The sequence below is a fragment of the Monodelphis domestica genome, chromosome 1 (assembly GCF_027887165.1).
Source record: "Monodelphis domestica isolate mMonDom1 chromosome 1, mMonDom1.pri, whole genome shotgun sequence".
NCBI lineage: Eukaryota > Metazoa > Chordata > Mammalia > Didelphimorphia > Didelphidae > Monodelphis > Monodelphis domestica.
Window position 1 is genome coordinate 557,930,381 of NC_077227.1, and position 15,352 is coordinate 557,945,732.

At 37.1% G+C, this 15,352-nt stretch overlaps 1 protein-coding gene across 2 annotated transcripts in view; it reads left to right on the top strand.

Moving 5' to 3' along the window:
• The first annotated feature begins 781 nt into the window (after positions 1–781).
• Positions 782–15,352, top strand: part of KBTBD11 (kelch repeat and BTB domain containing 11) — a 40,792-nt gene continuing 26,221 nt past the window's right edge. Inside the window, exons 1-2 of one of the 2 annotated variants that reach the window (XM_007476223.3) lie at positions 782–1,143; positions 1,996–2,214. The gene's annotated coding sequence lies outside the window, so the exon portion shown is untranslated. Of the gene's footprint in view, positions 1,144–1,939; positions 2,215–15,352 lie in introns of both variants that reach the window. The other variant, XM_007476222.3, reaches the window with a different exon arrangement.

Consider the following 15,352-nt stretch of genomic DNA (forward strand, 5'->3'; position numbering starts at 1 on the left):
ATTCAGGATCTCTTATTTAGAACTCAAAGAAATATTTGTTGTTCAGTTGTTGTTGTTGTTGGTTTGTTTTTCAGTTGTGTCCAATTCTTTGTGACCCTATTTGGGGTTTTCTTTGCAAAGATCCTGGAGTTGTTTGCCATTTCCTTCTCCAACTCATTTGACAGATGAGAAAATTGAAGCAAAACAGGGTTAAATGACTTGGCCAGGGTGACACAGTTAGCAAGTGTCTGAGTTTCCATTGGAATTCAGATTTTCCTAACTCCTGGACTGGAGCTCTACCCATTGCCACCTGGATACCAAAAGGGATATTAGAACTAACTATACTAGTCTATCCCTCACAATTTGCAAACAAGGAAATTGAGGTCCAGGAAAGTCTGGTGATTTGTCCAAAGACACTTAGTTCTCAAGGGCAGAAATAAAATGTGAACTCAGATCCTGTTGATCTATCACAGCCCCATGTTGCTACTTTTCCATTGCTTGAAAGTTTTTATAAAACAATCTAAAGATCATGCAGTTCCCATTCAGCTTATTATGTTATAAGAACAAGTCTACAAAAATGTCATTAAGCCTCTAAACTTCCAGAAAAACTCCCTTGATTCCAGAGACAGTTAAATGCAACAAAAGAGCATAATGGGGATATAAGGGTGAGTGGGTGTGTGTGAAGCCTTGGAAGTGAAATGCATGCTGGCTTCTCACTGCTGTGTGTACAGTAAGTAGGTGGAATTAAACAAAGGAATTCCCAGCCCCCTTTAAGCTAAACATCTGACCCCAAGTGCATCACACAGTCGTCAACAGAGGAGGAAGGCAATTCAGCCATTTCTTTGTACGGTGTGCACCCAGCTGGGGGAAAGTTCTACCTCCCCCACTCTGCACCAATCCATCTGGATATGTGAATGGTTGTTAAGCACGGGGGCGCCTGATGTAGCTATTCCACTCCCTCTGCCCTCATACTGTCTACAGGTTGGCAGTTGAGCTCGGCAGACCGAGAACGCTAAAACCTGGACTTGAGGATGCGAGGATGCCATGGTTAGAACGTGAACGCAAGTCCCTCTGGACGGTGGACCACATGCCTGGGTGGGGATGGTGACTGGAGTGCTGTGGCTGTCAGGGAAAAGACCATCATGGAAGGGCTATAGGAGTGAGGTAAGGGGCTGTAAATGATTGGATTCACAGGACCCGAGTCATGGCAACCCCAAGAATGTGCCTTTGTCCATTTCAGAAACAGGGCTGAAGATGGGCAATGGAGTAAGACATGCAGAGAGAAAATTACCTACCTCCACCCCCTTTTCCCAATTTTTTTTTTTCCTGGGCATGCTCAGGACTTAAATAAACTATGTGAAGGCAGCTTTGATTTCTTAAAGGATTTTGGTGTGAGGGGAGTTTGGGATTCTCAAAATAATGGATAAAAAGGTGATTTATTTGCTTATTTAAGTAGGAAATTCTGGGGAGGGAAATAAACTAAATTACAAAGGGCACTGGGCAAAGAACACCATCATCAATCTTCCTGTTTTGGAATGGACAAACTAATCCCACATGCCCAAGGCTCCGGAGCAAACAAGTTGCTCTCGCCACCCACAAAGTCTACTGTTCAAGGAGTGGACACTGGCTCCTACCCACCCCCAGCGACGTCAAAGTCCCTAAGGGATCTTGTCCCCTTGGGGGTGGGGTGGGTGTGGGTGGGGAGGATGCCCCATTTCTCCCATTGCCTTCTCCGCCTCCTCCTGTTGCTTTGCCAATCTCTCGGCAAATAAGAGCCTACTCAGGAGGCCTTGGTTGCATGTTAATTACCCCGCTCAGTGGAAGACTCCCCAGTGGAGAAGAATATAGGTGGAGCTTGATAAATATCGGTAGCACTGTAGAGCTTCCCTCCGCTGCCCCAGCCAGCTCATTTCTTATTCTCTCTCTCTCTCTCCCCCCCTCCCCTCCTTGCCCTTTTCAGAGGCAGCTCCTTTGAAGCCCTCAGTCTAGCATCTCCCTCTTTCGGTTCCCTTTTAGCCAGAGCTAAAACCCGGAGAAGCGGAGTCTGCACAGTGCAACTCTTATGTGAGCTGGGCATGCTCAGAAGCAAGGGGCTGGTTTGGGTCCGAAGTCTGACCGAGGGTTCTTCAGCACAGGGCTAGAGCGGGAGTACCCCAGGAGCCTTGGAGTGCCTTAGAGGAGAAGATCTCACTTTACTCATGTAGGCGTGGCCCACACTTCTCCAGAGACCGAGAGGTGAGTACGGATCTCTTGGCGGGATCCCCCAACCCCCCGTCACTGACAAGCAGCATCTCCCACTGACAAGCAGGAGCATCCCACAGGTCCAAACAACAGTGTGTGCGTGCGTGCATGCGCGTGTGAATGTGTAAAAACACTTTATCGCTCCTAGGTAAAGGAACTGGTCTAGTCTGAGCATCAGTTGCCATATTTTGACAGGGTCTGAGGTCCAATTCTTCCTGTAATTGGGGAGGGGGTGGTGGTGGCGGGGTGGAGTGGGGATGACGGTCATTTGAAATCTCATTGTTGCTTTAACAGCTTAATGCTGAACATCCTTTCTGGACTACTGTCCAGTGTAAAAATGCTTTGCAGATGGGAATTAGAACACATATGTGCTTCTGCATAGCCTATTTGAAGGTTTGTTTTGTTTATATATTAATAAAAATGTAATCCCATAACAACAACAAACTAAGGGTGGAGGTTGCTCCTTGAATTTGGCCTCCGAGAAAGATTCATTTGCTAGAAGTCCTTCCAGAGACTTGGATCGGTGTCAGTTTTAATCATGCTTTTCTCTTCCATCAGTTCCAATTAATCCACCTCACTGACTGCCAGCCTGTTCAGGGATCCCAGAACACTACTGAGCATGCTCCTGGGCATCTGACTCCCCTAATCTCTTTTTCTCTTACACATCTATACTCATACACATGCACAGAAAGCCCAGCCATACTCTCTACCTTAAACTCCCCACTCCTGTGTTTACTTTGCCATTGCCTTTCTATAAATCCCATGGCTTAAGTATTGGGATCAAATCTATAGATATACCATCATACATTGTTTATTTTCATTAAATCTTTGGTCAGCTGACTAAGCAAAGTGTGGCAGTAAACCACATAACCATGGTATTAAGAATCCTGGATCAGTTGTATTGTTTCACTCCCTGGCTGGCTTACATCATTGTAGAGGATGATAAAAAGGCAACTCAAAATAGGAACCTTGAAAAAAAGACTTTGAAACACCTAGGCTGCCTCAAACTATCAACTTACAGACACCTACAGGAGTGTGTTGAAAATCAGGCTCCCAGGGAACATTTTAAAACCAGCTCCATTTACTGGACTGCTAGTCCCCCAACCCACTGGCTACTGTTGTAAAACACTTCTTCCAGTCCTATAATGCTCTGATTCTGTCTACCATTATGGAAGACTTCTTCCCTTTTCATTAGGCATGGAAACAGCTACCTGAACAGATTGTTTGACTATGAATATGTGTCCTAAATACATTTCAAACAGATATTTTAAAAGTCTATTAGTGTCTCAGATTCCTGCAAAACCAGACACCCTATCTTTCCTCATTTTTGCCTCTTCTTGCCTTTCTTCCTTGGAATATTTTCCAAGAGGACAAGGTGGGAGACTAGTATAATACAAGCTGTATTTTCACTGAACCCCTTAAGACTTATTAATGACAAGTTTTAAAGTTCCTATCCATCCTACCTACCTCAAAACATAAGGGGAGTGAAGAGTTCACTCTATTCTATGTTTATTCTCACCCTACCCCCCTTTCCCATTAAACAGCAGTTATTCACTCTCTAATTAGGAAATCTTAATGAACATCAATGAAGTCCTTCAGCCCTTTATCCAAGGCTAATAATGTCCTATTATTAGAACTTCCCCACCCTCTCTCCCCCTAAACACCCCCCACCTACATCCTGATATAGAAACAAGGATCTTGCTTTGTGATCAAATCTATTTCCTGCACAATCTTTTGTCCTTGCAAATACAATTGTCAGCCTGACTTCATTACACTCTCTTTCATAAGGGAGTCAGATGTAAACACATACATATATAAATATATACATGTGTGTATATATAGATACATCAACATCTATGTGTAATGTGTGTATGTATAAAACTAGACAGTTTTCGTGAGAAAAAACCCACAGAGTTTTTAATACATGTTTCATAGTCATTTGATGACCACACTTGGCATAATGAAAGGAATTAAAATTAAGGAGAATAATTATAGCATTTAAGGCAATTTGGGGTTTAGGAAGGAAAAGAAAAACACTTCATGTAGTAGATCTACATAGTAAATATCATCAATAAGACATTACTGTGCCAAAGAAATTCTTTGATATCCTATCTTGTAATAACTTCATGTAAATCCCAGGAATAATTTTATAAAGATCTCCCTTTATTTTTCTGAAAGCTAGTGAGTATTTTAAATGAGAAAATTTCTCCCCAGTATGTTACCCTTTCTATACTGTAGCCATTTCCAACTCCAAGGTTCAGATAATGGCCTTGGATCAGAATGGTAGAAAGATTTTTATTAATGTAGTAATTCAACTTCCACTTCATCTTCCATTCAACAGATGTTTATTAAGCATCTACTATGTGCAGAGCACGGTGCTAGGATGATATACAAAATTTAGTTAAGATGTTGTTCCTGTCCTTGAGAAACTTCTATTCTCTTTAAGATTTTCTGATCTGATAGTTTTGTTGTTGTTAAGTCATTTTTCAGTCCTGGCCAACTCTTTATGACCCCCTTTTTGGGTTTTCTTCACAGAGATACTGGGGTGACTTGCCATTTCCTTCACCTCATTTTTCAGATGAGGAAACTGAAGCAAATAGGGTTAAGTAACTTGTTAAGGATCACACAGCTAGGAAGTTATCTGAGGCCAGATTTAAATTCAAGAAGCTGTCTTTTAGACTCAAAGCCCGGGCACCTATCTATAGAGAAGTGAAATGGTCTGGTCTCAGACTTAGCTTTGAATTCTATCTCTGACATTAGTTACACATGAGACCGTTGCTATGACATCTGATATTTCTTAGCTTCAATTTCCTTAGTAATAAATTGAGTATATGATGCTTGTTCAATTTAAGTATAGGGCTTATTGTGAGGAAAGGACTTCATGTGCTAGAGTTTAAGGAACACTGGGTCTGGTATCAAAGGATCTGTATTCAAAAGCTGACTCTTCTATCTTTATGCACTTGGAAAAGCCAATTGACAGTTGTGGGCTTTAGTTTCTTTACTTGTAAAATGAATGGGTTGGACTGTATGATTTCTAAAGTATAAAGTGACTCTCTATGACCCAAGTGTTAAAGAGGTATGTAAATTTGAACCATTTTCCAAAACAAAAAATCATATGCACAGATATTCCTTTTGTTAAAACCATAAACATCCTTTTCTTCTCCATTTCTCCAGGTCCTTTCCATCTTTGTCTATGATTGTATGATGCCCAAAATGAGGACTGCCTTATAAAATCTGGGATGTAGAGTCACCATTTACTGAGCTGCCAGAGTTGTTAATTGTATTAAACTGACTAGAATAAACAAAAGTATCTCTAGGCAAGCCCAGAGGATACAACACAGCATGACAGAACTCTCAAGAGTTAGAAAGAACCTCAGAAGTCATCTTGTCCATCTTTTACATTCCACTTCCTTTTACCCATCCCCCCAAAAAGAACAAAACTGACTACAAATGACATGAGATCCTGCCACGTTTAGGTTCATCCAGAATCATACTTTCTCGTTTTTCTAGTGCCTGCAGCACACATTGCTCAGTAATAACAATAGCAGCACAGTGAATCTGGAATTAATTAGACAGCTGCAATATCATGTAGGCTTTTAGAACCAATGGGAATAATCACTGGGGTGGAATGTTGCCCTTGGCCCTATAGGTATAGTTAATTCATCATTATATAGATTATAGGTCAATCACGTCTTATAGTGATTCATTGGATAAGATTATTTGTCTCTTTTTGGAAGTTATTCATTCATTGTTCCTCTCAGACTCTCAGTAGTGGTCTCCTTTGCTGGTTTCATGAGCAGCTCAACTAAGAAAACATTCTGAATTGATTTTCACATTCCAGCTAAATGATGTTGGTGATTATGATGATACACAAACATTTTTGAGATAGTTAACAATGTAAAGCAGTTTGTGAAATTTAAAAAAAGCACATACATAAGTTTTGTTCTTTGACATTTGCCCAGCATTATGCAAAGAATTAAATAAGATGGTCCACTGGAAATCAAAGTTTTTATTGTTTATTTTCCTTTGGCATTTTGGTTGAAATAATAAAACTGCAACAAAAAGGAATTTGTTTATTTAAATTAAAGGTCTCTCTTTTTAAATGAACAAAACTTAAATGAAATAAAGTATAGAACACATCAGAGCACAAATAGCATACTTTATTATAAATAACTATATATATATGTATATATCTACCTTTAAATTAGTTTACTCTTTTTTGGGGGAAAATTTTGAACTTCAGGAATTTAAGAAGTAGTTCATATAGTTGTAAATATTTTTAGAGCTAGAATCAAAGAATCCTTTAAAGGGAAAATGAATAGCCTTAAGTAAAACTATCGCCCCATTCAATATCTCTCAATTAATCAATCAACAAACATTTATTAAGTACTCACTATCTGTGGGGCACTGAATTAAGTCCTGGGGACACAAAGTAAAAGCAAAAACAGTTCCTGCTAGAGGCCAGATTTGAACTCAGGAAGATGGGCAAGTCACTTATTTCTTTTCCTTTCTCCCTTCCTTCCTTCCTACCTTCCTTTTTTTTCTTACCACTATACTATGACTGCCTCTCATGATACTTAAGTCAAAAATCATGAACATTTAATGTATAATTATGGTTAACTATAATTAGCATAATATAGTGGGAAAAATGTACCGTACTGTACATTCATTCTAGTCCTGGATTTGCCAGTAACTTTTGATGTGACCTTGGGCAAATTATCCATTCTGCCTCTGCTTCAAGTTTCTCATCTACAAAAAGTAAGGAAAATAATACTGCTTCTGCATATCAGAAATGGTTACGATAGATATAATGTTTGCAAAAGTTACATTTAATGAGAACTACAAAATATTTTAAGTCTCCCTTTAGATTCTGATTATTGTACTTGTATTAGGAAAAGGAATAATCATTGAATAGTTGAGTACATACTACCATCCACCTTCAGTAACATCCTTCTTAGTATTTTTCTTTTTCGAGTCAATGCAGAATAGTGGATTAGGGAGGTAGACTCAAAGTCTGTAAAACTTGGATTAAATAAAATCCAATTTTTGATACAGTGGTTGTTTGGGTGAAGCACTTAATGTCGCATGCCTAAGGCAAGTGTCTGAGATTCAAAGTTATAGAACAGGAGATAGTATGTATTGGTAGAAGAATGTTCTTTGTTCTGATGAAATCCTAGGTACTGGGTTTTTTCTTGTTTGTTTTGTTCTTTTAGAATTTGCTTTCCTTATCTATCTTTATAGTAGCTGACATATTCGTTTAAAATCTATAAAGCACTTTATAATTATCTCATTCGTTTCTTAACAGTCCTGTAATGTTGATACCACAGGAGGTGTCATCTTCCAAATTACAGATAATGAAGGAAGCTCAGTTTTAAGTAGGATTACACAGCAAATCAGAGGTAAAATTTAAACTTGGCTCTTTAAACAAAAAAATTCCTCTTAGCTCCTCTCCAGCCCACTGAGAAGGAAAGCAATATGTCAATTATACATGTGAAGTAATGCAAAACATATTTACATATTAGCCATATTGCAAAAAAAATAAAATAAGAAAATTATATTTCATTTTGCACTCAGAATTCATTTATTAATTGTCTCTGGAGATGGAAGGCAATTTTTTATCTTGAGCCCTTTGGAATTGTCACAGATCAGAATAGATAAGTCTTTCACAGTTGATCATCATTATAATGTTCTTATTATGTACAATGATCTTCTGGTTTTTTCATTTTACTTTGTATAAGTTCATATAGGTCTTGTCATGTTTTTTAAACCATTTTTTCCTTTTATTTCTTATAGCACAATACTACTCCATCGCAATCATATGTCACAATTTCTTTAGCCATTCTCCAACTGATGAGCATTCCCTCAGTTTCCAATTCTTTGTCATCACAAAAAAGAGCTTTTCTAAATATTTTTGTATGTATAGATCTTTTCTTTTTTCTTTGATCTCTTTGGGATACAAACCTAGTGGAATGTCTGGGCCAAAGGGTATGAACAGTTTTATAGCCCTTTAAGCATAGTTCTAAGTCAGAATGGCTGGCCCATTTGACCATCCCACTATTCATTAGTGTACTTATTTTTCCTTTTCTTTCCAGCATTTGTAATTTTGGAGAGGTCTGAGGTGGTACCTAAGAGTTATTTTTATTTACCTTTTTCTAATTAATTTCTAATCAATAGTTATTTAGAGGATTTTTTTTTCACATGACTATAGATAGCCTTGATTCTTTCTTCTAAAAATTACCTGTTCATATCTTTTAACCATTTATCAATTGGGAAATAGCTCTTATTTTTATAAAATTGGCTCAGTTCCTTATATACTTGGGAAATGAGGTCTCTATCAGAAATGTGCTATAAAAATGTTGATATTACTTCCTTTTAGAAAAATGTAGTTTCCCTCATTATCTCTTTTAATTAGGTCTATTTTTACTCTTGCTTTATCTGAGGTCATGATTGCTACTCCTGACTCTTTTACTTCAGCTGAAGCATTTTGCTCTAGATCTTTAATTTAACTGTGTTTCTGTGTCTTTGTAAACAACATATTGTTGCATTCTGATTTCAAATCCCATTGTGCTATCTGCTTGGGTTTTATAGGTGAACTTATCTTATTCAAAATTATTATTACTATGTATTCTCCTCTGTCCTGTTTTCTTGTTTTTTTTTTCTTTACTCTCTGTTTTTATCTTGCCCTTCCTCCAAAGTCTGTTTTTGCTTCTAACCACTTCTTTACTCTGCCTTCCCTTTTATCATCAGTTACTTCCTTTTTCTATATCCCCTTCTCCTATTTCCTTATCAGGTTAAGATAGATTTCTATATATAATTGAGTATGCTGGGTGGATAATAATTGGTTATTGAGGGAAATGACCACCTACTCAAAGGAATCTTGAACTTGAGTCATTGTGTCAAAAAGTCTTTTATTTCATTCTCCTGAAAATAGGTACTCAAGAGCCAGCAGTACAGCCAGAAAGCAAGTGTAAAGAATGGGAATATGTAGGTTTTTATCCTAGTCCTGGACACAAAGATGATCTGGTCCCTCTGCTCATTCACCATTGGTTGGTTACTTGAGAGTTACAGTCTTATCAGAAAGCTAGCTAATCAGAATGTGTAGTTTATAAAACCAATTATCTTAATTATTCAAGTGTATTTTAACCAAAAAAAAAAGGGACTCTTTCTATCTTATCTAATCCTATCTATCTGCACATTCTATAACATTTTTTTTTTTATGGGAATAGCCTATCAGTTTGTGTTTCATCAACCTTATGTGGTTTCTTGGAAAATGGTGCTTAGGTTGAGAACACAAAGAAGCTTAACATGTTTGATCAAAACTTAGGTACAGGGCCTGACTTCTTCCTACTTTGACTTTATTTTGCATCTTTGTAAGAGGAGTCCACCATTTTATAGGTTCCTGCTCCTAATAGTTATAATCCCAGCTCCTTTGCCTTGAGAAACATCATATACTAAGCCCTCTGCTACTTTAAGATAGAAGCTGCTAAATCTTATGTGATCCCTATTGTGGTCCCATGATATTTAAATTGTTTCTTTCTGGCTGTTGGTCATATTTTCTCCTTTACCTAGGAACTCTAGAATTGAGCTATAAGTTTTCTGGGAATTTTAATTTTGGGTTCCCTTTAAGGAGGCATTTAGTAGATTCTTTCAATATCTATTTTATCCTCTGATAAAGGATATAAGGGCAATTTTCCTTAATTTCTTGAAATATAATGTCTATGATCTTATTTTGATCATAGCTTTCTGGTAGACCAATAATTTATAAATTATTTCTCTTCAATTTATTTTTCAGTCCTCTTTTCTTTTCCAAAGAGACATTTTACACTTTCTTCAATCTTTTCATTCTGTTTCCTTTTATTGTTTCTTGATATCTTATAGAGTCATCAGTTTCTATTTGTTCATTTCAAACTTTTAAGGAATGATTTTTTTCAGTAAGCTTTTGTATTTCTTTCCATTTATCCAATTTTACTTTTTAAGAATTTTTTCTTCAGTGACTTTTTGTGTCTCCTTTTCCATTTGGCTTATTCTACTTTGTAAGAAGTATTTTTCTTCAATGAAGTTCTATTCCCATCTTACCATTAGGTCAATGATGTTTCATAAGATGGTTTCTTCAGTATTTTTGTGCCTCTTTTAGGGAGTTATTAATTTTCTTTTTCATTATTTTCTTGCATTACTTATTTCTTTTCCCAATTTCCCTCCTTTCACTCTTATCTCTTTTTTTTTTAACTTCCAGGAATTCTTATTAGACTTGAATACAATTAGTTTTTTTCTTTAAGGCTTTACTTGTAGATGTCTTCACATTATTGTCTTCTATGAATTTGTATCTTAGTCTTTCCTGCCACTGTAGCAACTTTTTATAATCAAGTCTTTTTTTGTTGTTTGCTCATTTTTCTAGCCTATTTCTTTATTTGCACTTTATGCTAAAGTTAGGCTTGGCTTACCTGGGGTTGGGGGAGGCACTGTCCTAAGCTTCAGGCTTTTCTGTGCTACTACTTTCAGAGCTAGTTCTGGGAGTTTCCAAGTTTTTGGTGCTTCCAAAGTGATGTGATTTTGTTTTCCTAGTCTGTCCTCTGCCCTTTACCTAGAAAGGTCCCCTGCTCCCCTGTAACCACAAGTACTACTACGCATTTTAACCCTGGAATTGTGATCAGAACTCCTGCTCTCCTGTAGCTGCAAGTGCTGGTGCTACCCTTTTGTAAATGCAACCATGGTTCCTGATCCCTTGTGATTAACCACAAGTGCTCCTTTCTGTCCTGGAATTCCAGCTGATAACTGTGTAAGGACAATAGAGTTACCAACTAGTGCCAGCTATATCCAGTGCTAGCCAAAGGTCCCCTGTAATTTCTTTCTGACCAGTTATCTGATCCCCTTATAGTCTCTGGGCTGAGAACTCATGAAGCTATTGCTGCAGCTGTTGCTGCCACCATGTGTATGTACTCCAGACTGGCCTTAATTCTGGTATCAAAGATATCTTCTGTCCACTATATGGGTTTTTTTAGGCTGGAAAACATGACCTTTCTTGGCTTCTACTATTTCAAAATTTGATTTGAGGCATTATTTTAAAATTGTTGTGTTCAAGGGAAATATTTGAGAGTTCAGCTATGTTGCTGCATTTAATCTGCCATCTTGACCAAAGTTAATTCTTTCTGCCTCCAGTTTTAGTGCCTTGTATTCTATACTTTGTTGTCTCTCTTTATATAAATGTTTAATATGCTGTGAGAGAAACAGGAGGCAAAAAAAGAAGGGATTAGTTTACACAAGGTTTTCCAAAAGTCTTGGTGCAGGTCTAAGCTTAAATAACATGTTTTATGGCATGCATTCATTGAGGTTGACTGGGAAATTTCAGTGAAGCAATTCTTTCTTACAATGTCTGCTAGCACCTTCTTTGCAATTTGTAATCCAAGAGTGTTTCTGGGGCACTGAGAGATTAAGTAATTTAACCAGAATCACATAGCCACTATGTATTAGAGGAGGAATTTGAACCTAAATGGTCATAGGATTAGAGATTTAGATCTAAAAGAGATCTTGGTGATCAAAGAGCCCAATTCTCTCATTTTTATAGATAAGGTAACTGAGAGATTAAATGACACTCAAGATCAAACTTTTGTTAAGTATCTGAGTCAGGACTTGAACCTTGGACTTCTTGATTCTAAGTACACTGACCTAGTCACTATGGCAGAGGCGTTAAATTCATATCCAGTCCTAGATGGACTTGTAAAACTCCAGAATGAGACTCAATTCAGACTAAAAAGTAATTACAAAATGGTCAACAAAATAAATAAAACAGGATGCAAACTAGATAGTGTTCATTTGTGATTTTTTTAAGTCAACGTTAAAACTAAAGGGTTCTTGTTTGTATGATTTTGAAACCACTGAACTTCACCATACTATCTCTTCCTTGATCCTCAGAATAGCTTTTCTATCCACTGTACCATGCTCTCTTACAGCACATATAATGCTGAGAAAAGCCATTCAAAACATTTTTAACTTATGGAATGTCTTCCTAAAATTGTTGTTATCTATTACAGATAAAAGGTTTTCAGACAAAACCCAGTCTGATCTCAATCCAGCCAGCTAACTGGGGTACCCTGTGAAAGTCAGTTAACCCTGTTTGATTCAGTTCCTAATCTGTAAAATGAGCTGGAGAAGTAAATGGCAAACCACTCCAATATATTTGCTGAGAAAACCCCCAAATAGGATCACAAAGAGTTGGACTCAATTGAAACAACTCAACTACAACTAGCTCTAAAATTGTGTGGATTTGCTAGAACTCTGTGATATGTTCTGATGTGAAATGAAAGACAACTGGACAATTCTTACTTCCAAGAAAATAAACTACAATCCAAAGCATTTAGTTTTTATCTTTTTGACACCCAATGCCTTGCACAAATCCTAGTACACAGTAGGCACTTAATCAGTGCTTGATTTATTGAATTTCAAGTGGGTTTTATCTCAAGGAGAAAGGCAAATATGCCAGCTACCAAGGAAGAGTAATTTCTATTTCAAAAGAAGTTTCTTTTCAGTTATATTCTCAAAAGGACATTGTAGATTGTAGATCAATATAGAAATATTTTCTTCGTGATTCTTTGGTTGTTCACCAAAGTCCTGATGTTCATTTTATAGAGTGACTGCAACCGAGAGAGGTTAAGTAAGTTGCCAAGGGTCACACAGGTAGTTTCAGAGGCAGGAGTTAAATACAGGTCTCCTGATTCCAAGGTCAGTTCTCTTCCCATTGTATTGTCCTGCTTTTTAGCAGTGATTAGCTGGTGCCATATTCTAGTTTACATGTGGAATTCCTGAGGCAAGATAGTGAAATGGGAAAACTCAAAACAAGAGCATTAGGTAACAAGTTACCTAACAAGGTTTGAACTATGTAGCTACACAAACTTTTTTTTTAAGACTCCTTACTCTTTCATAGTATGAAATTCCCTTTGTCTGTATGTTTGTTGCCTTTGGACCATCCAGGGATCATTAAATGTTATCCCTGGGCGGTCTGCCCTTCTTGGGCAAAGTAGAACATACCAATCTTAGCCTCATTTGTTCAGGTCCTTGTTAAATAGAACATTTATTATATATAGTCATGGCTTTTCAGTGTTTGTCTGATCATGTTATTTTATCTTCTCGGGGATCTGCAGTAGCTCTCTATTGCCTCTAAGATAAACCATACACTCCTTAGCCTGACATTAAGACATCCACAATCTGGGTCTCATACACCTTTCTGTTCATAATCCAAAGTATTAACCTTTATGTACCCTACCTTTCCAGTCAAACTGGACCACTAGTTGTTCCAGAATCTGAGTCTGACAGGTTCAGCTGCTGTTCATTCATGCAGGCCCCCCCAAATCCTCATAATACATTTCCCTTTCCCCATCTTTATCTGTCCAAATCCTTTTCTTACTTCAAGACCAAGATCAGGTGCTCCTCTTCCCTAAAATCATCCATCATCCATCTAGATGAAAGTATTTTAACTCTTCACATTTTCCTAGAATACTTTCTTAGGGAAATTAGTATGTCCATAAGCATTTATTAAGTATGGTATATGCCAGGAAGAGGGTTAAGTCACTGAAAAATAGACAAAAAAAGATTGTCAAGAAGATTGATGACAATGATATCCATTTATAAAGCTCTTTCAAGTTTCTCAGGGCCATTTTATTTCACAGCAACACTGAGATATAGTTAGTGCAAATATTATTATATCCATTCGAGTGTAGAAAGAATCCCTCTCATTTATATTAATCTAAATACAAAATGTTGAGGATAGACACATGTGATTAAGTTTTAATATGTAAAAAAGATTTTACACACTGTGATCTTTATGTTGTATATCATTTTGATTGGGTAAAGGAGGTAATAATAGCTGATTAGCTAACTAAACAAGCTAATTATATCTCTGGGGGCCTTACTACATATTGGAGAAATTTCAGCAGTTCAGTCAGTTCAGCAATGAACCAGTCAAGTAGAAAACACTATTTTCTCTCCTCTCCCCACTCATGATTATGATATTAGAGAGACTGGACCAGTAGGGCAAAGGATTTTCCTGGAGTTTGAGATACTTTTGTGCTACCTCTTGAAGTCCTTCTCTCCATATTTAAATAAAAAATGTAAAGTCACATCTAATCCAGTCAGTTGTAGAAGCAACTTCCCCAAGACCCAAACTGTGATATGTTAGAATGAGCACATGGAGGAACTAACAGAGAAAATACTTGATTTGAAATTTTTGCTCTATCACATACTTACCCTATGATCTAAGGAAAATGGCTTTACTTCTCTGGACCTTACTGTTCTCTTCTCTAAAAGAAAGGGCTGGTGATTTCATTAAAGCAGAAAAATTCCCAGGAGGGAACTACCCCTATGAAAATATATCTGCAACTCTTTTGTATAATCTCAGAGATATATTGTGACTTTGAGAGATTGTGACTTGCTCAGAGTAACATAGCTTTGTTGTTTGTTTTTCAGTCATTTTAGTTGTGTCCAACTCTTCAACCTCATTTGCAGTTTTCTTGGCAAAGATACTGGAATTGTTTCCCATTTCCTCAAAGTCATTTTACAGATGAGGAACAGAGACAAACAGACTTAAGTGACTTGCCCAAGGTCACACAATTAGTAAGTATTCAAAGGCAGATTTGAACTGAGGAAAATGAGTCTTTCTCTTTTAAGGACTGGTACTCTATCCATTGTGCTATTTATCTGCCCCAAAGTAACATAGCTAGTATGTATTCAAGACAGTTTTATAGGTCTTCTTGATGCTGAGGCCACTCTTAACTACTATGTAAAATGATTCTTCTTATGAAGACCTCTAATAATCATTATTCCTAAGCATACTCCCATCTTTAGCATACTCCCATACTTTCATCCCAAGTATTAAGAATGATCCAGAATCAGAAATTAATAGCCCATTTGGTACAGTTGTAGTCAGGCCAGGACCAAGAGTAGGGGTTTGTACTTGATACTCTCTAAGATCCCTTCTAGTGCCCAAAATCCAAGATCCTGTAAAATTCTTGAATTAAAGTAGCAGGGAGCCATTTTAAAAAATTTCATAGTATTTCTCAATTTACATTAGAGATTGATTGAAACATTGGTGTGTTTCCTTATCTTCTTGAGTAACAAACAAAAAACACCTAAAATTTATTTG